This window comes from Hemicordylus capensis, chromosome 5 (assembly GCF_027244095.1).
Source record: "Hemicordylus capensis ecotype Gifberg chromosome 5, rHemCap1.1.pri, whole genome shotgun sequence".
Classification (NCBI taxonomy): domain Eukaryota; kingdom Metazoa; phylum Chordata; class Lepidosauria; order Squamata; family Cordylidae; genus Hemicordylus; species Hemicordylus capensis.
Window position 1 is genome coordinate 22486927 of NC_069661.1, and position 23544 is coordinate 22510470.

The 23544-nt window shown below is 46.2% G+C and overlaps 1 protein-coding gene across 5 annotated transcripts in view; it reads left to right on the forward strand.

The window, feature by feature from the left end:
* The window catches only part of HERC3 (HECT and RLD domain containing E3 ubiquitin protein ligase 3), a 102299-nt gene that overhangs the window by 4951 nt on the left and 73804 nt on the right, over positions 1 to 23544 (forward strand). The window contains exon 1 of one of the 5 annotated variants that reach the window (XM_053254888.1): positions 17100 to 17249. The exons of the other annotated variants lie outside the window; for them this stretch is intronic. The gene's annotated coding sequence lies outside the window, so the exon portion shown is untranslated. Of the gene's footprint in view, positions 1 to 17099; positions 17250 to 23544 lie in introns of those variants that run through there. 5 annotated transcript variants of the gene reach the window in all.

Consider the following 23544-nt stretch of genomic DNA (forward strand, 5'->3'; position numbering starts at 1 on the left):
TTTTGGATGAATTCAAACTTGCAGTAAACCTGTGGTAAAGCCTGCTGTCTGGGAAAGCTCCTATCCTTCCGCAGTATTTTAACACCTTTGTTGCCCAACAGCCTGAACCAGTCTAGAATGTTTTCCTTCTTTTGATATTTTTGAAGAAGTTTGTATTGTTTGTCCTAAAGTGTTTAGTGAGATGTTCCTCACATTTTTTTATTTTTTATTTTTGCTCTTGCTTTCTGTGCTTTGTTTCTGCATATTATCTTCAAAGATGGTTTGAAGCGCTGCCAGGCACTACACTGTAGCTGCTGGCAGTGGTGACTTATTGACACTGCCTGACTCATTGAGTGACTCTGACATGCTTCCTCACAATATTTATCGTTCATGACAGCATATCAGCATCACCCAAGGCTGTGGTGAAGAGCTTGCCTTTCCTTTGCCTGCTACTTCTCATATCTGATTGGTACAAAATGTTAAGGTTGCTTTCGAAAGCTCCTGAGTACCCTTGTAGTGTCCGCCTGGGTCCAGCTGCATTTCCCTCATGAGCTGCAACCAAGAGTCTTGTGGCAGCTTGAAGACTGGAAGACTTATTGTGGCATAAACTTTTGAGGAACAGAGCTTACTGTGTCAGATTCACATGAGTATAGAGAACCAAGATTGTAACTTAAGGCCATGAGAAGCAAGAGAGGTACCATCTGCATCATTTCCAGGCAAAACTCAAATGTACTATATACAAAAGCCTAGAAATGTTGCTGAGCATGTTACGCTTGCCAGTTATTTCCTGTAAACCTACATAAGACCCCATTACCAGACTGGGGACATCCCGAGAGCCGCCCCCCCCCGAGAGGCCCCCCCGAGAGCCCCCCCACATCACCAGCAGATGTCCCAATGCACTATTGGGGTATCCTTTAATTGCATGAGGGGGTGTTCATCTGAATTGCCCCTCTACACACACACACACACACACACACACACACACACACACACACACACACTGCACACCCCTGGGTTTTGAAGCGTGTGTAGAGGGGTGATCATTTATCTCTCAGCCTAACCTACCTCACAGGGTTGTGAGGATAAACATAACCGTGTGTACCACTCTGGGCTCCTTGAAGGAAGGAAGGGATATATATGTAAGATAAATAAATAAAATAAAAACATGGCAAGCCTCCATTTAGAGGCACTTGATAGCAGAAGACAGAGTGCCAATCCCCCCCTTCCCATTTTTTTTTGGGGGGGGCTTAAATTAAATGAAAATAAGCAAGATAATAGGAGCCAATCAAAGGATTATTGGGAAAACAATGCAGCCTTTTCCTCTTTGGGAATTTCTGACTGAAAACCGCCTTGGGGTTTTCTTTTAATGAAAGGCAGTGTAGAAATGTAAAAATAAATAAATAAATAAAAATAAAATCAAGCCATCATTTCGGCCAGGCTAGCCACTTAATGCCGCAGTGGGGAAATGCTTGATTAACAAGTAGAAGGTTGGTGGTTCAAATCCCTGCTGGTATGTTTCCCAGACCTATATCGGGCAGCAGTGATATAGGAAGATGCTGAAAGGCATCATCTCATACTGCGTGGGAGGAGGCAATGGTAAACCGCTCCTGTATTCTACCAAAGAAAACCACAAGGATCTGTGGGTGCCAGGAGTCGAAATTGACTTGACGGCACACTTTACCTTTACTGAAGAACTGCTGCACCTACTGCAATTATGTAGGTTAAGTAGTGAAACAATGAAATGGTGAAGCAACAATGAAAATGATACCAGCATGTCATGCATGGTTTCATGGAGACTAGCTAAATCGCAAACGCAGCCTGGAGTTAATGTAGCTGCACCTCCAGCTTTTTCTTCACAAAGTGTTCTATATTATTATTGGAGTTATGTGTAATTCATGAACTTATCTCTTCCATCATGGCATTCAAAACAGTATACACAGGATTCTCAGGCATAGGATTCCCATCCTGGGAGGAAATATCTTCAACTATCTCCTCATCTGTAACGAGCTGCCTGACTGGGCTTCTCATAAAACAAATCTATATTTCCGGTAGAATTAAAATGCTGCCACCGCCACCCCTCTGATTGACAGAGCTTGAACCTCCCGGGGCTTGGGGTGGAATCCCAGGGAAAACTCTTTATTTTGCTGTTGGATAAGTACAAAAACCTTCCACATGTAGGCCTACACGTGATGCGAAAACTGATAGCTGCTGAACACTTGAGGACGCTTTTGCACCAAAGAAATCCCCTTTCCACCCTCCCTTTTTCTTGAGTTAAAAACCAACTTTGAGAGGCTTGTAAAAACAAAAGAACAAAAGTTTTATTCGGTTACTACAGACTGCTTCCATATGAGGCTTTAAATACACTCAAACATACTTAGTAGGTTACAAAAATAGGTTGTCTTAGGCTTCAGTTTCAGGTGGCATTTAGGCATGCTTAAAAGTTTACAGAGTCTTTTGTAACGCCTTAGGTGGGTTGAGTGTAGGTTAGTGTATCTTATTGTAATTACGTTGCAATTAAACAATAATAGAACAATATCGGGAATATGCAAAGCACACACACACAGAAATATGTTTCTTTTGCAAAATCTAACAAACTGTTCCCTATGCTGAATCCCCTTTCCCTTGAAAACTCACCCAACACCTGATGAGAATCAAGCTTCCTGAAATCCTGTGTCTCAAGGATCTGCAGTTGTTCCATGAGAGAAACCTCCATGCTGGCTTTGACTATGAGGGAGCAAAAACTCTATGCCCATCACTAAGCCTTTCTGCACATGGTTCTCTAGCACAGACCGCCCTTCTTGTTTCCAGAATTCCCAGCAACTGCTCTCTAGGTCCCACCCACCTGGTGTACTGATTGGCTGCCCTGGAGTTCACCAACCTGTCAGTCAAGACAAGGGTTCACTTCCTGTTAACTCCTTAGAGGGAGGGGAGGCTGATTGCTACATCATCACATAATTAATTATTTTTAATGAGTATTGTGTAGCATCGCTTTAAGAAGCAAGGTGAGAAGGCCTCAGGATGAGAAGGTCATGGAACTGACAGGCACAATTTTAGGTTTGTGAGTGATTGGGCCTCACCCAAGCCTGTGTGAGTGGTTGGACCTCTATGATCTCCTCAGGAGCTAAATAGTCCGAGGCCTAGATGGACTAGAAACTAGAGAAAATATGCTGATTTCTCACCACCACCACCACCATCACCAATCTGAGTATTATGCACTAGACATTTCAAATACGTTATTAATAAATAGTTGAGTTATCAGAAGAAGTTTGCTATGTGTAGCTGTTCCTTTTTAGAACTGCAGTGGGCATTTTTTTAAAACTCAGAGCAAACTTAAGAAGCTCAAGTAAACAGTTTTCTAGGCATGATGAAATGTTATCATTCCATACCAGGGTGCTGTTTTGACATTTGCTGTTAGAGATAAATTTCTTTGGACTCAAACGTGCCTAAGGCGCTGTTTGAACTCTGGCTTAACAGCCAGTGGCTGCTTTCCATTTAAATTACTCCTGGGAAAGTGATATGATGTGATTCAAATTAAATGATTTCATGGAACCAGGTACTTGATCTGGTAGAGTTGCATTGAAATGGTTCAGCTAAAGGTTTAAGAACTTGGCATCTGACGTGTGACTTAATTAAAGCCAGGGAGTGTGAATAGTCTCTTGTTTCTTTTGGAAGTATTTGAGTTTCTATTCTCATTGGTATCCTGGAAAAATGCCAAATTTGTTGCTCTGCAGAAGCATTATCTTTTAGTGTCATAAATTATTTGTGCATACATCTTGGTTTCGAAGATTTTCAAAATCAGGGCAACTTGTGTTCACTCGTACATGTCTACCAGTATTTCAGTATATGCACACCTAGTTGCTCCATATTTAGCCTGCATAAGAACAGCACTGCTGGATCAGGCCCAAGGCCCATCTAATCTAGCATCCTGTTTCACACAGTGGCCCACCAGATGCCCCTGGAAAGCCCACAGGCAAGAGCTGAGGGCATGCCTTCTCTTCTGCTGATGTTCCCCTGCAACTGGTATTTAGAGGCATCTTGCCTCTGAGGCTGGAGGTGGCCTATAGCCCTCAGACTAGTTGCCACTCATAGACCTGATCTCCATTAATGTGTCTAAGCCCCTTTTAAAGCCATCTAGGCTAGTGGCCAACACCCCATCCCATGGAAGAGAAGTCCATAGATGCACCGTGTGATTTGTCGGTCCTAAATTTCCTGGCCTTCAGTTTCATGGGATGACCCCTGGCTCTAGTATTGTGAGAGAGGGAGAAAAATTTCTCTTTGTCCACTCTCTCTACTCCATGCATAATTTTATACATCTCTATCATGTCTCCCCTCAGTCGCTTCTTTTCCAAACTAAAAAGCCCCAGATGCTGTAGCCTTGCCTCATAAGGAAGGTGCTTCAGGTCCCTGATAATCTTGGTTGCTCTTTTCTGCACCTTTTCCAGTTCTACAGTGTCCTCCTTAAGATACGGTGGCCAAAACTGTATGCAGTATTCCAAATGTGGCTGCAACTTAGATTTCAATCCCCTCCCAAATGATCCCTAGCATTTAATTTGTCTTTTTCACAGCTGCTGAGCACTGAGTCAACACTTTCAATGCGCTGTCTGGCATTCGCCATGACCCCAAGATCCCTTTCCTGGTCAGTCACTGACAGCTTAGACCCCATCTGCATATATGTGAAGTTGGGGTTTTTTGCCCCAGTATACATAGCTTTACACTTGCTTACATCAACCCACATTTGTCATTTTGTCACCCACTCACCCATTTTGGAGAGATTCTTTTGGAGCTCCTCACAATCTATTTTGGGTTTCACTACCCTAAATACTTTAGTGTCATCTGTAAAATTGGCCACTTCACTGGTTACACCAACTTCTAGATCATTTATGAACAAGTTAAAGAGCACTGGTCCCAGTACAGATTCCCGGGGGACCCCATTTCTTACTTCTCTCCATTGTGAAAACTGGAGGGATGTTTTCTAGTTTAGTCCACCACTCCTACCCCCAGTTGCTCCTATTGAAAAACAGCAGTTCCAGACTGATTTGCTCAGCCTGATGAACATCAATGTGTCATATGCAGCAGCCATCTTTAACTATCTACATGGGTGTTCATGCAGTAGCATTATGAAACATGACTGCCAGGGCTGCAGAAGACATTGACCAAGGAGCAGGGGTAACATCAGGAGTGGCCCATTGGGCATCCCCCCCCCAATGATTTGCTCAGCATCCTGAATCTCATTAGCCGCCTCCCTCTTCCATGACCTCTTCCAGAGAGGAGGTGCAGCAGTGGAGGCACCTGCACAGAGCAAAGGAGAGAGCTCACAGCCTCACCTAGCTCTCCACTGCTTCCACCTTCATAGGTGCTGTATGATAATATTGAAGACTTTTAAAAAGCATATGTAATTCTTCTTGGTGGGGGGCATGATTGAATTTAATTATCAAAGGTGGGGCTGTAGGCCCAGGCCTCAGATCTTTTAAGTTCCCAGCAATACCCATGCCAAGGAGACAGGAGTCATTATACTGGTGGATAAGGAGGTAGAGCCATCTTCTTTTCTATCCTAAGATAGTAGCAAAGGTAAAGTAAAGTGTGCCGTTGAGTCAGTGTCGACTTCTGGCAACCACAGAGCCCTGTGGTTGTCTTTGGTAGAATATAGGATGGGTTTACCATTGCCTCCTCCCACAGAGTATGAAATGATGCCTTTCAGCATCTTCCTATATTGCTGCTGCCCGATATAGGTGTTTCCCATAGTCTGGGAAACATACCAGCGGGGATTCAAACCGGCAACCTCTGGCTTGCTAGTCAAGTCATTTCCCCCGCTGTGCCATTAGGTGATTTCTAGTAGCAAAGGTACTCACTCAGTTATTCAAGCAACCAAGCAGCTGAGTTTCTGCACGCCTGTTCTAATTGCTGTGATTCTCCAGTAAGATGTTTGTTTCTCGGATTTCACTGCTAACCTATCCGAGATTAAAAGATTATAGGTCTATTTACAGGTTAAGATCTCTACCTTCTAGTCTGATGTGCTGCTGCTGGCACATGGGAGATAAAGGCTGGGAAAATGTTATAGGCCATTAAACCTCTCCTCCTATGATCTCTTTTCCTATAAGACTTGCCTCTTCGCAAGCAGATTGAAATGCCTGCATCTCTTTTCTCCTGAAATGATTTTGGAAGATCTTACGCTTTGCTTTACTAGCACTCTCTGCAGTGCAAACAAACTGATGGTACACCAGGGTATACATGCATACAAAATTTTCTGTGTCATCCAAGTGGTATATTATGTCTGCAGTCCTAAGCATACTTTCAGGGAAATAAATCCCCCTGAACTCAGTGGGATTTACTGCCAAATATACATGTTTAGGATTGAGTGAAATCTATTTATTTATTTACCATTTAGGGAGAGTCATCTTCTTTTTCTTTCTGTGTTTTTGTTTTGGGGCTTGAATTGCAAGCAGGCGGGGTGGCCCCAGATCCTTTACATTTTAAAATGATCTCCTTAAAGACTGTTTTTATAGAATTTTAGAGCTGGAAGAAACTTTGGAGGTCTTCTAGAATTATGCTTTAATTCTAGAAGCCCTAATTCTAGGGCTTTATGCTAATTCATTATCTATCTTTAACAACCAATCGATGTGTTCACGTAAAAATTTTGTTTTTAAACTGAAAAGTGGTATGCATATAAAATAATTATTAAAAACAAAAACAAATGTGTGACTGCCTTGCCATGCATGTCAAAAATATTCAGGGCACATCAGTGCAATGCTCATTTTGGTCATTTGGTCATGCTCATGTGCTGCATGGCAGTCACCCACAGTCCATGTGTACTGGGATGCTTCCGTCCACAGGGGTTCCCTACCTCCACATGAGTAATGGGGCTGGCCTTCCCATGACATAACTGGCCTCTCAAGTTCAGCAAGAGGATAGTCCTTGTCACATATTATGTTCACATATGATCAAACTATGTACAGCATATTCATGTGCAGTTCTGTATGCACGTAATTATTTACTGTACATACCATGTTCCACACACAAGATAGTACTCTTCCTGTCTATATCCTCCATCTGAAGGGATCTGTACCCTGGCGCTCTTTTAAGATTAATGTATGCACATTCCTCATGCATGCACAAAAACATGCACCTGTTTGCACTCCTGTATGCACATACAACATAACATCTGAATAGGGCTTAGGTAGTAGGGCAAACTAGTATCTATCTTAATTACTCTTGCACTTCTGGTTGTGTGAATTAAATAGCTGGGGCCATCCCTCAATTGCATGTAAGGGTGCAAATTTGTGTTGGGCACATGATTCTCAGCATTTATTTGTAAAAGCAATGTTATAGCTATTCTGGCTGCAAAGATAGGCATCAAGGCAGGGGTTCTCCAACTTGAGTTCCCACCAGTGTTCCCTGTAAGAGGGATTCCCAGATGTTGTTGACTACAACTCCCATAATCCCCACCCAAAGTCCATTGCAGCTGGGAATGCTGGGAGTTGTAGTCAACATCTGGGAATCCGTCCTACAGGGAACACTGGTCCCCACATGTTTGTTGGGCTACAACCCATGTTCCCTCTAACAGGGATTCCCAGATGTTGTTGACTACAGCTCCCAGAATCCCCAGCTGCAATGGCTTTTGCTTGGGTATTATGGGAGTTGTAGTCAACAACATCTGGGAATCCCTCTTACCAGGACCACTGGCTACAACTCCCATCATCTCCAGCCACAACGGCTGAAAGGATGATGAAAACTGTAGTCCAACAATAAGGACCCAAGTTGGAGGACCCTTGCATGAAGATATTTGGACAATACCCAAGGAAATATCTGGAAGCCTGAGTGGTAATGGTAAGCTACCTGTTTTGCATGCAGAAGCTCCCTGGTTCAGTCCCTGGTATCTCCAAAGGATCTCCCATAGCAGGAGTGATAGAGAGCCCTGCCCAACAACCTAGAAAGCTTCTACCAGTCAGAGTAGACAATATTGGATGCATGGTCTGACTTGGTACAAGGCAGCTTCAAATGTGCTTCATTTTCCTCCTCTAGGAGGCCTTTTTGTTTGTCGTCCCCCCCGCCCTTGGCCTTCTGCAGCCTTCAGTCTGAATTGATCTGTGCCCTTGATTTAATAATTTGCTGGATCTTTTGTTTTCTGATTATGCAGTTGTTGGTTTGTTTTGAAAAAACATTAACTGAATGCATGTTGCTGCTTTTCCATGCTGTTGTGAGATTGTTCGAAGGCCAATGCCCCCAAATGGCAGACATGCTTTAAAAACAAGGAATTCAGACAAGGTTGCAGGATTCAGCTTTCCTGACTGTGGTGCAGGGGTTCAAAACCTTGGGTGGGCGAGTGGGAGGGATGGCAGTTGTAGTCCAACAACATCTGGGGATCTAAGGTTGTGAACCTGTGGTGGTGTGCTTTACGCACAGCCTGGATTGTTTCACTCAACCATGAGCAGAAGTGGCCCAAGGTATTTTGCACCTACAGCAAGGTGCAAAATGCTGCCGCCACCACCCCACCCAACCCCATGGGAGCCAGACACCTTCCAAAGCCCACCCCTGCAAGCTTTGAAAGTGCAAAGGGGGCAGGGAGGGGGGCAAGTTGCCTGCAGCCTCCCTTTCTCTCTTTGTGCTCCCTGCAAGTTCTGCAAGGAGTGTGAGGAGAGGCGCTCCTTGCAAAGTTTGCAAGGGTCTGATCAGTCCCAAAGAAATGCTCTGATGGCTGGGTGGAGGTGGCTTTTTAATGAGGAGAGCTGGTCTTGTGGGAGCAAGCATGACTTGTCCCCTTAGCTAAGCAGGGTCCATCCTGGTTGCATATGACTGGGAGACTTGATGTGTGAGCACTGGAAGAGATTCCCCTCCAGGGATAGAGCCACTCTGGGAAGAGCATCTAGGTTCCAGCTTCCCTCCCTGGCAGCTCCAAGAGAGGGCTGAGAGAGACTCCTGCCTGCAACCTTGGAGAAGTCGCTGTCAGTCTGTGTAGACAATACTGAGCTCAGTGGACCTATGGTCTGACTCAGTATATGACAGCTTCCTAATGAGGTGAGCTGACCACCTTGAGGTGACCAGTTTGGGCATCCCACCCTGCCCCTGCCACCTGTGGGTGTTGCCTCACCAGCCTGAGGCTCCCCATTCCACCCATTGCCTCCCCAGCATATGGGAATGGGGTTTAAAAACCCTGCATGCCCAGAATCCAGTGAGTGGAAGAAGAAGAGGTTGGACAGAGCTGGTCTAGATCCTTGACATCAGTGGTGGACCCAGGTCATTTGGTAGTCTGGACCTGAAGGGCTTCGGGGCCCTTCCCCGTCGTGATGGTGGTTGTGGTGGGGAGGAGAAACGCCACTGTGCAGCAGTGGCAGTAGCTGCGGGAAGGTGGGGGCAAGGAGGGGAGAATTCCCCATTATTCTCCAGGATGGGAGGTGGCAAACCCGTCCAGCTCCACTCCCTTCTCCCAAGTGACGGCCTCTCGCCTCACTGCTAAGCGGCCTTCCTCCATGTGGAGGAAGCATAGAGGCAAGAGGCTGTCACTCAGGAGGAGGGAGCGGAGCTGGAAGGAGCTCACCACCTCCCATCCTGGAGGGTAATGGGGGAGGCGCTCTGCACATGCTCAGAGGCATGTTCTTCAGGATTCCACAAGCTCCTGGGCTGAGAACTGAGCCCGGAGAGAGTGGTTTCTTTGGACTTGTGCCTAGAAGAGGAGGAGGAATGAGGAGAGGAGAGCTGGCCTTGTGGTAGCAGGCATGTCTTGTCCCCTTAGCTAAGCAGGGTCCGCCCTGGTTGCATATGAAGGGGAGACTAGAAGTGTGTGCACTGTGAGATATTCCCCTCAGGGGATGGAGCTGCTCTGGGAAGAGCAGACGCTTCCAAGTTCCCTCCCTGGCAGCATCTCCAAGATAGGGCTGAGAGAGATTCCTGTCTGCAACCTTGGAGAAGCCGCTGCCAGTCTATGTAGACAATACTGAGCTAGATGAATCTTTGGTCTGACTCAGTGTATGGCAGTATATTCCTATGTTCCTATGAGGAAGGGACATAAAGGCAGCTGAGGTGGGTGGCGGCGGATGGTGCAGATACCAGTTCCAGCCCCTTCACGGCCACCTGGGGTCTCTGCTTCCCACTTCCAGTCATTTTCCTTCCCACTGTCACCATTACAACCCAGGAACTGTCATTGACATAGAAGTAGAACAGAGTAACAGCTCTGTTGACAGGAGAGGTTTCCACGTACCTTTAAAGCTTTTCCCTCCTGGCCCTCACACAACTCTTTCCCTTTCTTCCCTCTCCCTGCTTCCCAACAGAAGAACGAGATACCCACAGAGCACAATGGAGAATGCCTGAGTTTTGTTATCGGGCGGTAGCACGTTCCTTCCTGGCCCTCAAAAAAGTAGCAGCAAAGAAACCGATTCAGGCACTCTTGAACTTGGCTCTTATTTAGTGTAAAAGTGTGTGTGTGTGTGTGTGTGTGTGTGTGTAGATTTTGGGGGGAGACCGAAACCGAAGTTCTCACTGTAACTCTACTTTCTGAAGTCTGTGGCCCGTCAAGCTGAGTAGATGTGACGGTGAAGCCTTCAGCAACCCTTGAGCAGACAGTCAGCCCAGCTGCTCCCACTCAGCCCACTACCGCCACGGGGGGAGGCCTGCTGAGGCTCACCCACCCCCCACGCCCGCACATGGTGATCTGCGGTTTGGCCTTGTAGCATCGGTTGGGGTTGTAGCATCGGTTGCCTGCTCACGCTGGCAGGAGGCCCCCCAGCCTTTAGAGGTCCCCCCCGGACCTTAGAGGCCACAGACCGGGGCCCCACGGTCCAGAGGTAAGAGTGCCTCTGCTTGACACTGGCATCTGTGTCTGGGGGCATGGCCAGCACTTAAGACAGCATTGGGTGTGGAGTATCTTGGTGTATCAGTAATCAGCCACCTGAAGCAACTGCCTCACCTTGCCTAATTAAAGGGCCGCCCTGACTGTGAGCACAGGCAGCTGTAATGTGGACATGTTCTCATGGAAGGAAGTCATTTTTCTTTTCTGTTTAACACTCCGCCTGATCTCCAGATATGTGAAACATGCACGTGAAGAGCCCTTGAGCCACAACTGGCTCTTAGCCAGGCTCTCTTCACTAGTATTATAGCCTCTTCCTGGAATCAGAATAGGTATTACATTAAGTACGGTTCAGAGGAATAGGCGGCCTGGCAAGGGCATCTGCTGTGTGTTTGGGAAGCTGTGTTTGCAACTTCACCCCCCCCCCCGGAACCACTTGGGCTGTTTGCACCAGTGCAGAGTCACTACTGAGTGTCCCACCTCTAGGTTGGCTGCATGGAAAGTGTGTCTCTCATTAAAGAAGCTTACTTTTGCCGCCATGTTCGGGGCAGTGTCTGCACACACACTGCACAGAGGAACAGATCTGCTGGCTGGGAGAACTCCAGCCATTTGAAATCCTCTTTCCTAGCGGGCTGGTCTGCGATCACTACTGCAGACATGCTAGCTCTGCTTGAGACCTTGCCCCCCACGGACCCCCCTATTTCTCCCTCAGCCTGGCAGATTTGCAAGGCCTGAAGCAGGTCTGGCTGCCTGTTAGGAAGGGCTCCGTTTCAGGCAAGAAGCTGGTGCTCTCCAACCCAGCATATTTTCTCATGAATACACAGCTCAGCTGGGTTGCTCATTCATTCATATGGTGCTGAGGCTGTTCTTTGAAGGTGCAAAGTCCACATCCCGCAAAGAGCAGATGAGAAGGAACAGTTGGCCCCACCTGCTCCTGGAAAGGATCTGTGCTGTTTGCACATACCCTAAGCCAATAAGACCTACGGGTCCTTGCTTTGACTCGCTCAGCTTTACCTTTAATAAGGAGACAGATGTTTTGAGACAGCCAAGTGCTGGCGGGCAGCCAGCAGCCAGCTTGCTCATAGCTGTGCAGACTACATTGCATACCCTTTGATCTGTTGTAGGGAGATTTGGTTAGCCAACAGGCATGACAGACACTTTAATCATAGACTAATAAGTCACTTCCTCGCTCCTTATGATCCTGAAGGTCTTGTTCTCATTCAGTTTTTCAAATGATGTCATCACAATGGGATTGGTAACTGATTCCTGTTTGTTTGTTTGTTTGTTTGTTTGTTTGTTTGTTTGTTTGTTTGCATTGTAAACATGACTATGACCCTGTACAGTGAGAAGTAAGAATCACTATGTCCTTGAGATCTGCTGAAAGTTAAAATTATTTCAGGACTCTGAAAGGTATTCTGGGTTTCTGACTCTCTGAAGGGAAAATTGAGAGAGACACAGCGCTATTCATGGATTGTGTTCAATGCACATACAGATTTGTATGCATATACAGTCACATATTATGTTAAATGCATGTACAGTAATGCACTTCCTATTCTGTACCGTGCATTTGAGAGGGCCTGTACCAGGTTCACTTTTAAAGTGAACGCATGTACAGCCTTCACACAAAAACACATATGTGCATACACAACATGTCTGAATAGGCCTGTGTACAATGTGTATATGTGTAGATCTATATGCATGTTTAGTTATTCATACATTGTTGTTCATACATTTTGAACACATGTATAACAGTACACTTCCTATTTGTACCATGCATTTGAGGGACCTGTACCTTTTAAAAGAAACACAGGTATAGTCATTCACACAAACATGTACATGTGTGTGGACACCTGAATGCACGTACAGTATACTGTCTGACTAGGACTGCAGTGAAGAGTCTGGAATGGAGAATTTGGGCAGGGAGTTGAAGCACTTTAGGGTACAGGGTTTGCTTTCTGGAGATCTGATGTAGCCTGTTGCTGCCTTGAAGGAGTGCTCTGCTATTTGAGATTCCTCTAATGCTTAACTTGAGTATATGTAAATAAACCAACGATTACAAAGACACCATAAGCCTCCAGTGATCAATCCTCCAAAGGGAGCCAGAGTAGCACTTCATTCCTGGGAGGAAGCGCAAAACTATTAAATAGTAGGGATGTGCATGAACCCGGGAGGTAGGGGGGGTGCACACATGCATTGGTCACTTCTGGTATGACGGTGACGGTATGATGGGGAGATTTCCACTGGGGTGGAAAGCAGCGGTGGAGGTAAGGGCACCCTCCCTGCCCCTTAAAGGCCCCCCCCCCGCCTCTGAACGCTGGACTTCTGAATTGGTTCGGTGCTCCAGAAAAGGAGCACCGAACCAGTTTGTGAACATCTCTATTAAATAGTCTTCGAGAATATTTTATTTATTTATTGTTAAATTTATATACCGCCTTTCATTAAAGCAATCCCAAGGTGGTTTACAGCAAAAAAAATTTAACACAAGATGGTAAAAAAGACACAATTAAAATATTAAGTGGGGGGGAAATATTAAACAAATCTGATTTAAAAATTCAAAACAAAAAGCATAAAAGCAATAAAGATTATAAACAGCAGCAGCAGAGAATCAAATAAATGCCTAGGCAAAAAGCCAAGATTTTACATTTTTTCTGAAAGCTGTGATGGAAACTGAGGAGTTTGCCCAGTGATTAAAAAAATATGGGGGAAAAGAATGATGTAGCAGAGCTATCTGGAAAAAATCAAGGATAAAGAGAAGAAGAAAGTAGGGAAGATACTTACATATGGAGACTCTTCCTGAAGGAAAATTACTCTAAGTGGCTCCTTTGGCTCTAACTAGAACTGCCATGTATCCACATCCCTCTGTGAGCTTGTGAATTATGCATGGCTCATGTTGGCAGTCTTCTCCTTCCACTAACTGGAGAGTGCTTGCCTCCAACTCTTTCCCTGCACCTGAAGGATTCTTTTCTATTTTAATTCTCTTTAGTTGTCAAGCTACACCTCAGGCTCAATATGACATTGGACACGTACTGTGGGCCTTCACGAGAACTGTAAACAAATCCTCCTGTGCACTGTACCACCCAATCCTGTGCATGTTTAGCTGGAAATGACTCCCATTGAGTAAATGGGCTTATTTTTAAAGTAGGCATAGGATTGCACTCAGCAGCCCAATCCTATTCATATTTACTCAGAAGTGAGTCCCATTAAATTAAGTGGGACGCTTCCACGTTAGTGTGCATAAGGATGCAGCATTAGTTAAATACCCTACATTTCTCTCTCTCTCTCATTTGTTTTTAATGCAACATTAAAAAAAATTGTTTAAAATATTTATTCAGTACATTACTCCAGTGCACTACTGCTCAGGGCAGCTCACAATATTAAAAGATACAATGTAAAATAAGACTAATAAAATTAACCAAATTTAAGTTAAACAAGTTTAAACCAGGCTAAAACCACATTTAAAATTATATATATATTTTAAAATTCCAAATTAAGAATTATTTTAAAAGCTAAAAACTGAGAACTATAAAAACTAAAGAAGCTACTATAAACACGAACGGAACAGAAACGGAACTTGTGTTGGAGTCTCCCAGACTTTTGGTGCTGGGGGACATCAATGTTCATTTTGGGACCAATTTGCCTGGGGTGGCTCAGGAGTTCATAGAAGCCATGACTTCTATGGGCCTATCCCAGGTGGTCTCTGGACAGATGCACATTGCAGGTCACACACTTGATTTGGTATTTTATTCTGATCAGGGTGGTGTTCTGTGGGTGCAGACTCCTGTGATCTCCCATTGTCATGGACAGACTATCGACCATAGTATCCTTCTGGAACATCTGAGAGTGTTGGGAGTGGGAGGCACTGTTTTACAGTGGTTCCGCTCCTACCTCTCAGACAGACTGCAGGTGGTGTCGATTGGAGACTGTTGCTCTTTGAAATCTGAGCTAAAGTATGGTGTCCCTCAAGGCTCCGTACTTTCTCCAATGCTCCTTAACATCTACATGAAACCGCTGGGAGAGATCATCAGGAGATTTATCAGTATGCTGATGACACCCAGATCTACTCTCCATGTCAACTTCTTCAGGAGATGGCATAACTTCCCTAAATGCCTGACTGGAAGCAGTAATGGGCTAGATGAGGAAGAATAAACTGAGACTGAATCTAAATAAGACTGAGGTGCTTATTGTACGGGGTCAGAACTCCAGAGACAATTTCGATCTCCCTGTTCTAGATGGGGGTCACACCTCCCCAAAAGGAACAGGTTTGCAGTCTAGGAGTACTTCTGGATCCACACCTCTCCTTGGTATCTCAGGTTGAGGCGGTGGCCAGAGGGGCTTTCTATCAGCTTCAGCTGATATGCCAGCTGCGTCCGTTACTTGAGATGAACGACCTCAAAACAGTGGTACATATGTTGGTAACCTCCAGATTTGACTTCTGTAATGCGCTCTATGTGGGACTGCCTATGTATGTACTCCAGAAACTTCAGTTGGTACAGAATGTGGCGGCCAGGTTGGTCTCTGGGTCATCTTGGAGACCACATCATTCCTTTGCCGATAGAGTTACACTGGCTGCCAATAGTTTTCTGGGCAAAATACAAAGTGCTAATACAAAGCCCTAAACGGCTTAGGCCATGGGTATTTAAGAGAAAGTCTTCTTCATTATGAGCCCCATCGCCCACTGAGGTCACCCGGAGAGGTCCGTCTCCAGTTGCTGCCAGCTCGGCTGGTGGCCACATGGGGACGGGCCTTCTCGGTTGCTGCCCCAAGATTGTGGAATGTGCTCCCTACTGAGATACGATCCTCCCCATCTCTGACAATTTGTATAAAGCATTTGAAAACCCACCTCTTCACCCAAGCTTTTTCAGCTTTTAAAAATATTTAGGTTTTAATCTGTGGTTGATTTTTAAATTGTTAAATTGTTTTAAGTATTTGTATATGTTTTAACTTATTTTATGCTATTGTTAACCACCCAGAGATGGAAGTTTGGGGTGGTGTACAAATTTGATAAATAAACAGATAGAAATGGAACATTAAAAAGAGGTTTCCAGTTGTTGTTTTTTTAAAAAATGAGCCCCTGGTGGTGCAGTGGTAAAACTGCCGCCCTGTAACCAGAAGGTTACAAGTTCGATCCTGACCAGGGAGGGGCTCAAGGTTGACTCAGCCTTCCATCCTTCCGAGGTCGGTAAAATGAGTACCCAGAATGTTGGGGGCAATATGCTAAATCATTGTAAACCGCTTAGAGAGCTTCGGCTATAGAGCGGTATATAAATGTAAGTGCTATTGCTATTGCTAAAAGAATTGTTCCATACATCTTACCTGTAAATAGTAACCAGTAATTGAAGGGCGTTGTCAAAATTGCAATCACCATTGCGATATAGAGTGCTGGAATGGGACAGTAGGGACCTGAGTTTGCCTCCCGATTTAGCCATAAGACTCAGTTGAATGTATTGCTTCTCGGCCATTGGGCTAAGATCAAGTGTACTGTAGTTGAAAGAGGTTGAGCCAGAAACATTCTCTCAGCCTAGCCCACCTCATAGAGGTAATGCATGTATGCCATCCCGAGAGCTTTGAAGCAAGGATGGGATAGAAATGTGAAATAAAATGTATAGACAGCCATAGGTGTGTAAAGAATAAAGGTTTTCATAAGTGATCCTCAAGAATGTCTTATATTCTAGTACCTTACTTCTGAATTGTGCTAATACAATAAAACAAGTGGGAAAGAGCTCTACAGAATGTCATTACTGATCAATGCTTCTCTCATTCAATTTACAAATACTGGAAACTGAAACACTTGACAATACCAAGCTGGAATGAGGCCCAGAGATAATGTTATCCACAGTCCAAACGCATCTGAAAATGAATTAGCAGAAACACTTTCCATGGCAAAGCTTGCAGAAAACAGCTCCTAAAACCATCTCTGTGTTCCACCATTGACTTTTATCAATTGACCTGCTTGGAGCTCATGTACACTCAGGTCCAGTCCTGAGTATGCAGCTGCAGATTGTCTGAAAAAATATACTTCTGCTAAGACCTATAGAATAAAAATCAAATAGGATAGGCCTCCCCCTGAGAGCCCTGCATTCCGGTGTGGCGGTGATTTCTGTGTAACTCTAAGGCTTGTACACTCTTACATTCTCTCCTGCCTATACTATGTCCAGCTTAGCAAACTGCAAAGTGTATCACGACCACGAGACAGATCGTTCTGCGCTTTTAGGGTTAACCACCAGCCCTCCTTTCCCCGCCTACCAAACTGGTTCCTCGCTCCACCTCTCCTTCATGACACTCTCTGGAAAGCAGCTATTGGTGCAATCGGAGAGGCTCTTTAGCTTCCCATTGGATGGAGCGATACGTCGATCATGTAGGCAGGGTTCGGCTCCTTTGCTGGGGAAAGAAAAACTTCCTTGTTATTGTGACACTCACAGCAGGAACCTGAACCAGAGGTGTGTCCACAGCTGGAGATCCCGGGGTGCAGCGTCAGAAGAAACAGCTGGAGTAGGTGAGCGTTCGGAGGCCGCGCTGGCCGCGCTCAGGACGCCGGATCCCCCCTTGCAAGCCGATATAGGATGGGGAGGGGAAATGCGACTCCTTTGCTCAGCTTTCAGTGGGGGTGGAGGGGTTGCATCCTAGCCACGTTTACTCAGAAGTAAGCCTCCTGCGTCCCGTGGGCCTTTCTCCCAAATAAGCGTGCATAGGATGACCACCTTAAAGGGGCATACCCAAAGCAACCCCTCAGAAATTCCTTAGCAAGGCTCGGTCTCCGCTCTTAATATGGCCTCGCTGTCTTTTTTGCTTCTGCCGTTCTCTTGCTACTGAGGGGGAAGGGGGCGAAAGAAAAGGAGGAAGGGACTGCTTTTTTGTCATTAGCAAAAAACCAAATCTCAGGTTTGCTTGGGCTGTTCCACCCTTCCCCTTTCAAGCAGTGCAATAAGGGAGGCTATTCTGTATATACTTAAGGCTGAAAGATGTGGGGTTTGGGGAGGGGGGCATATCCGGATCTGCTTAGCGTCCCTCATCTCTCTTACTGTATGCTCCACCCCCCTCTTTCTGTGAAATGGGGAGAAAGGTCCCAAACGATTGCTCGCTGTGTATAACAGGGGTTCGTAACCTCGGGACCCAGATGTTGCTGGTCTACAACTTCCACAATCCTATCCGCAGTCGTGTATACGGCTGTAGAAGAGCCTTGCTGGATCAGACTAAAGGGCCACCTGGTGCAGCGTCCTGTTTCCCACAGTGGCTCACCAGATGCTTTTGGGCAACCCACAACCAGGCCACGAAAGCAATCGCCTTCTTCTGCTGTTGCTCCCCAGCAACTGATATACTGCCTCGGAACATGGAGGTTCCATCTAACCATCACGGCTGATAGATCCTTTCATCTGTATATCCTTCTTCTGAAAGGCACCTACGCTTAATAACTCTTACTGCATCTTGTAGCAATGTCCTCAGTGGGGTGTGCGTGCATCGTTTGTATCTCTCCATCCACCCGGCCACTTCCCTCCTCCCCCTGTTTCTTTTGCATCTTCTCAGCTGTAAGATCTAATTACATAAGGCACAGCTACTGCGCCGATCTCGTTCGTTCCGTGTGGCTTCCGCAAGGGAACTTCCCACGGTGTTATGCGCGTGCTGTCTTGTAGGAAGAGCGCTTGAAAAACCAGCTACCTCCTTCAGGCTTCGTGTGCTGTGGCTTCTTAAACCGTTAAGAGTCATTTGCGGTATTATTATTAAAGACTGTGGTGGTGAAAAAGCAATGGCCTTTTTAGGGACCCTTCGCCCCATTGGTACTCTTTCAGAGACGATCCTATAGTCTGTAGGGACGTTCTGAGGATGGCTTATAAGGGGCGTCTGCACTGTGGGCATAGAAAGCAGAGATCTTACAGGCCGGGAGGCGCATAAAACCTGGAAATCCGTGCAGGAAGATCGAGGCTCTTTCTCTGGGTAGATCAAGGGGGCGTCAGTCAGCTGGTTTCCTGATCTTTGCACTTATGGGAAGAGGAGGTGATGACGTTCAGTCTCCCTGCTGCCTGGTACTGTCTCTCTTTCCTGGTTGTCCACCGAGTTGTACGAGCAAGGGGAGCCCCCCCCCCACCCGCCAGTTTCCAAGAGTTCACGATGATCTCATCCTCGTATCGTTTTATAGTGCACCGCCCTCCCCCCACCCCACAAAACCCTTTGCAAATTGTGTCCCGATTCAGCCTTAGGGTGTGCGTTTCCGCTGATATTTGATTGACGTGGGGTGTGTGTGTTGGATGGGAAGATGCAATTATTATACCCACTCCAATTGCTATATATAGGAGATATCATAATGGTAGGAGATATAATTTTGAAAATGCCTCCTAGAAAAAAAGAAAGAAAGAAAGAAAAAAGGCAAGTTTGCAGTGGTGGCCGTTATACATCTCGAATGCATTCCCTTCCCCTAAAAGGGAGAGCATCGGTTGTCTTTGGCTCGATCGGCTCTTAGAGATGCTGAGGCATTCCCGGCTGGCTTAAAAACCCCAAATAGCAGCGAGAGAGAGGCGCAGAGGCACGTGCCCCCTTCCGCACATGCCGCTTCCATGGGCTTGGGGCTCGCTTAGGAGTGCGCGCGCGCCCCCACGCGTGTTGGGTGTACGTGCTCCTGCTGGCGTGTGCGTGCATGTGCAGGCTTCCTTCCTCCCTCCCTGACCTCTCTCTCCACCCCCACGCGTTCTTCTGCCGCGACCAATGAATGGGATGTGCAGGCAGCCCCACCCCGCTAGGGCGGAGCTTCCCAAATCTTGTTCCATTTAAAGACCCACCCCGCCCCGATCTGGCAAATCTGATCGCGCAGTATTTTAATTTTTACAAAGATGGATTATCCTCTGCTGGCATCTGTTTATGCAGAGACATCGGTACGGTTAAATGCAAAGCATAATGCAAAAAAGAAAGAAAGGTTGAGATGGGATGATTTCTTCAATATTATTGGGCCGGTTCCAGATTAATTCCTATGGTGCTTAGTTGTGACTAACTTAAAGACTCCAGTTTGTCATGTCTCGTTTATTCCAGTTGTCTTGCTTAATCTGGATCATGCTCATTATTATTTATTTAAAAGTAGTCTGCTTTTCAACAACAACAAAAAGTTATCAGGATGGTTTCCGTAGCAAAAGAAAATGGTTCATTGCCCTGAAAAGGCTGTGTTGGGGTTGGATAGGGACAGTTGCTCTCTCCGCCCCGCCACCTCCAGTAGGAGTGGCACCACTTGTAAAAGTGCCCCTTTGCTTAACTTGCAGGGATTCATTAAACTGAGCTGCCTTTTACAGAGTGTGCAACCCTAAACAAGACAGCATGCAAAGTGGAAGTAAGGAAGGATGAACTGCAAGACAGTTTCAAGAGCCAAGGGGCATCTGGGGAAAATCACAGCCCCATACTGAGGTGTGCTTCCCCCACTTCGAAACATATAGCACAGCTCTCATACTGTGCGGGAGGAGGCAATAGTAAACTCCTTCTGTATTCTATTAAAAGAAAACCACAGGGCTCTGTGGGCGCTAGGAGTCAAAATTGACTTGACAGCACACTTTACCTTTTACCTTTTTGTCCAGACTTGATTGCAGTGGCGTAGTGGGAACGCTGGCAGGTTGGCTGACCCCACCCCCGCCTCTGACGTCAGGTGGGGGTGTGGTCTGGCTGAACGGAGCCTGGAGGCTCCGTTCGGCCAAGAGAGACTCTCAGTTGCTCTTTAACTTACAGTGCTCACACATCAAGTCTCCCATTCATATGCAACCAGGGAAGACCCTGCTTAGCTATGGGGACAAGTCATGCTTGCTACCACAAGACCAGCTCTCCTCTCCTTGAGGATATACTGCCATTTTATTAAACCTCAAGAGATGTCTGGGTCATGCCTTTCTCTTGGGCAGAGGAGAGCTGGTCTTGTGGTAGCAAGCATGACTTGTCCCCTTAGCTAAGCCGGGTCTGCCCTGGTTGCATCTGAATGGGAGACTTGATGTGTGAGCACTGCAAGATATTCCCCTCAGGGGATGGAGCCGCTCTGGGAAGAGCAGAAGGTTCCAATTTCCCTCCCTGGCTTCCTCAAGATAGGGCTGAGAGAGATCCCTGCCTGCAACCTTGGAGAAGCCGCTGCCAGTCTGTGAAGACAACCCTGAGCTTAATAGACCAATGGTCTGACTCAGTATATGGCAGCTTCCTATGTTCCTATCCTCTTCCTCAATCCATGCCTTCCAGTCTCTGTTGGCTTTCAGGATTCCTCTGCTTTAAAGAATAAATCAAATGGCCTTGTACTGAGTTAGAGCACTGGGTGATACTGGCTTCTCTGGCAGTGACTCTCAAGGGTAAGTATAAGTAATCTAGGTGTTCTCCAGCTGCTGTTGACCTGCAATTCCAGTCATAACTTGTGACTGGGGATGATGGGCATTACAGTCCAACAAGAACTGGAGAGTCAAGTTTGCCCACCCCTGCTCTGGGGTCTTGCACAGATGTTCTCCTTACCACCGGTCATTTGACCCTAGAATTGGAAATGCTAAGAATTAAACCTTGAACCTTCTTTATGCAAAGCATGTGCTTTCCCACTTAGTTATGGTCCCTCCACAACTGAGGCAGAAAGTTCTGGTTATTGAGTGATTAGAGAGATGGGAGCATAGTTTACTCCATAGTAATCAAGAGCATTCAGATCATAATAAATACCCCTACATATATGATGCTCCTTTATTTTCACTCGGTTTCATCTAGTCCAGTATGGAGTACTCTGACTGGCAGTGGCTCTCCTGGGTGCCAAAAGGTAGCTTTCTTAGCCCGGGTATCTGAGAGCCTTCTAACTTGAGGTGCCAGAAACTGAATCTTGGACTATCTGCATGCAGAGCATGTTTCCTCCCACTGAGGAATGGCTTCTCCCAATAGGCATGTTGAGATTCTGACATGGTGGAATATTTTATTAAGGAGAACAGTTGAGTCTTTGCCACCCCCCACCCCCAAATCTGCAGTGGTATGGTCTGGCAGTTAATGCATTACATTATTCTGTTGATCGTGTGATTTGGTTCTTGGGGCATCTTGTGTGTTAGTTTGGTGCTGTTGTGCTAAACGTTAAGGGAAGAGGCCTAAATGTTGGAGCACCTTGGCAAAGAACATCACTGGGGAGGAACTACAATTCAATGGCAGAGCATATGGAACATAGGAAGCTGCCATATACTGAGTCAGACCATTGGTCTATCTAGCTCAGTGTTGTCTTCACAGACTGGCAGCGGCTTCTTCAAGGTTGCAGGCAGGAATCTCTCTCAGGCTTATCTTGGAGAAGCCAGGGATGGAACTTGAAACCCTTCTGCTCTTCCCAGAGTGACTCCATCCCCTGAGGGGAATATCTTGCAGTGCACACACTTCTAGTCTCCCATTCATATGCAACCAGGATGGACCCTGCTTAGCTAAGGGGACAAGTCATGCTTGCTACCACAAGATCAGCTTTGCATGTAGAAGGTCCCAGGTTTAATCCTTGGCACCTCCAATGTGCTTTCCAGACTAGCTGCTCAAAAGCAGCAAAATGCCTCCGTTAAGGCAAGTCACATTCAAAACGTAAACAGTCTCGTGGAAATTAACAACCCGAAAAAACCAGCAACCTTTTCACGCTGGATATACAATGTCCTAGCTCTATATCGCAGCGATTAAATTTGAAACAAGGCATTGGATATGTGAACCGCACCCTGCTGTCCACAGAGGGACTGCGGTGTCACAACATAGGAAGTGTGGAAGCACACTTCCGGGATACAACGTGACCCCGTTGCAGGGTCTGATCTGGAAAGTGCCCAGGTGAGCTGAGAAATACCCATCCAGAATCCTGGATTGCTGCTGCCATTCTGTGCAGAAAATATTGACTTAGATCAATGATCTGACTCGGCATAAGGAAGCTTTGTTTGCTCTCTGGGGAAGCTTTGCAAGCAAAGGTTGTACAACCCTCTTTTGGGGATGGTTTGGGATATCAAGCCTTATGACATTTGGGCTTGATGACTCAGGATACCCCCAGAGCTCTCTGCTGCTGCTTCTGCCTCTGAGCTGTGAGGAAGGGGTGGTAGTTATTTCTTGCAGTGGTTGAGGCAGGGATCTGCCTGGATTCCCTGCCATCCTGTTCTATCGCTCTGCACAAAAGAGCAATATTGTCATTGCTACTTTAGAATGTGCGAAACTGACCCATGAGATTTTGGTTGACACTTGTATTATTTCTTTCTCTCTTTGTGGAATATCCCTGAAAATCTTCCTAATCTGTTTCCCAGCTGCTCACCTACGCGCACATGTTGGGAACGCCCTTGTGGTCATTCTCTTGGTAGGTTCTATAGTTCTAAAAAACACAAGAGAGCCCTGCTAGATCAAACCAAGGCTGTGCCTAGTCCAGAGATCCCCATCTGATTGTTCACTGTAGGAAACAAGATGCAGGAGTGCACCAGGGTTTCCCAGCTTTGGGTCCCCTTGGGTCCCCAGAAGACCTTTATGGCTGAGGATGATGAGAGTTGTAGTTCAGCGATATCTGGGGACTCTAGATTGGGAACCCCTAGCAGTGTTCTCTCTATTTTTTTCATCTGTGTGCGGAATGAGTTTTGTTCTGGGCAGCAGTATCAAGGTAGTGTGTGCACACCTGCGTTCAGAGTGGGGCCTTCTTGATTCAACCTGAGCGGGATCTAAAATTTACTGAGCAGACATCAAAAAACTTGTGAACGCGCACACATGCAGACGCCTTAGAGGGAACACTGATCCCTAGTCTACTTTTGCATCCTCTCTTCTGCGGTGGACTGCTATGAAGGCAATAACTCTCTTGTGCTTCCCTGTCCCCCACAACTGATATT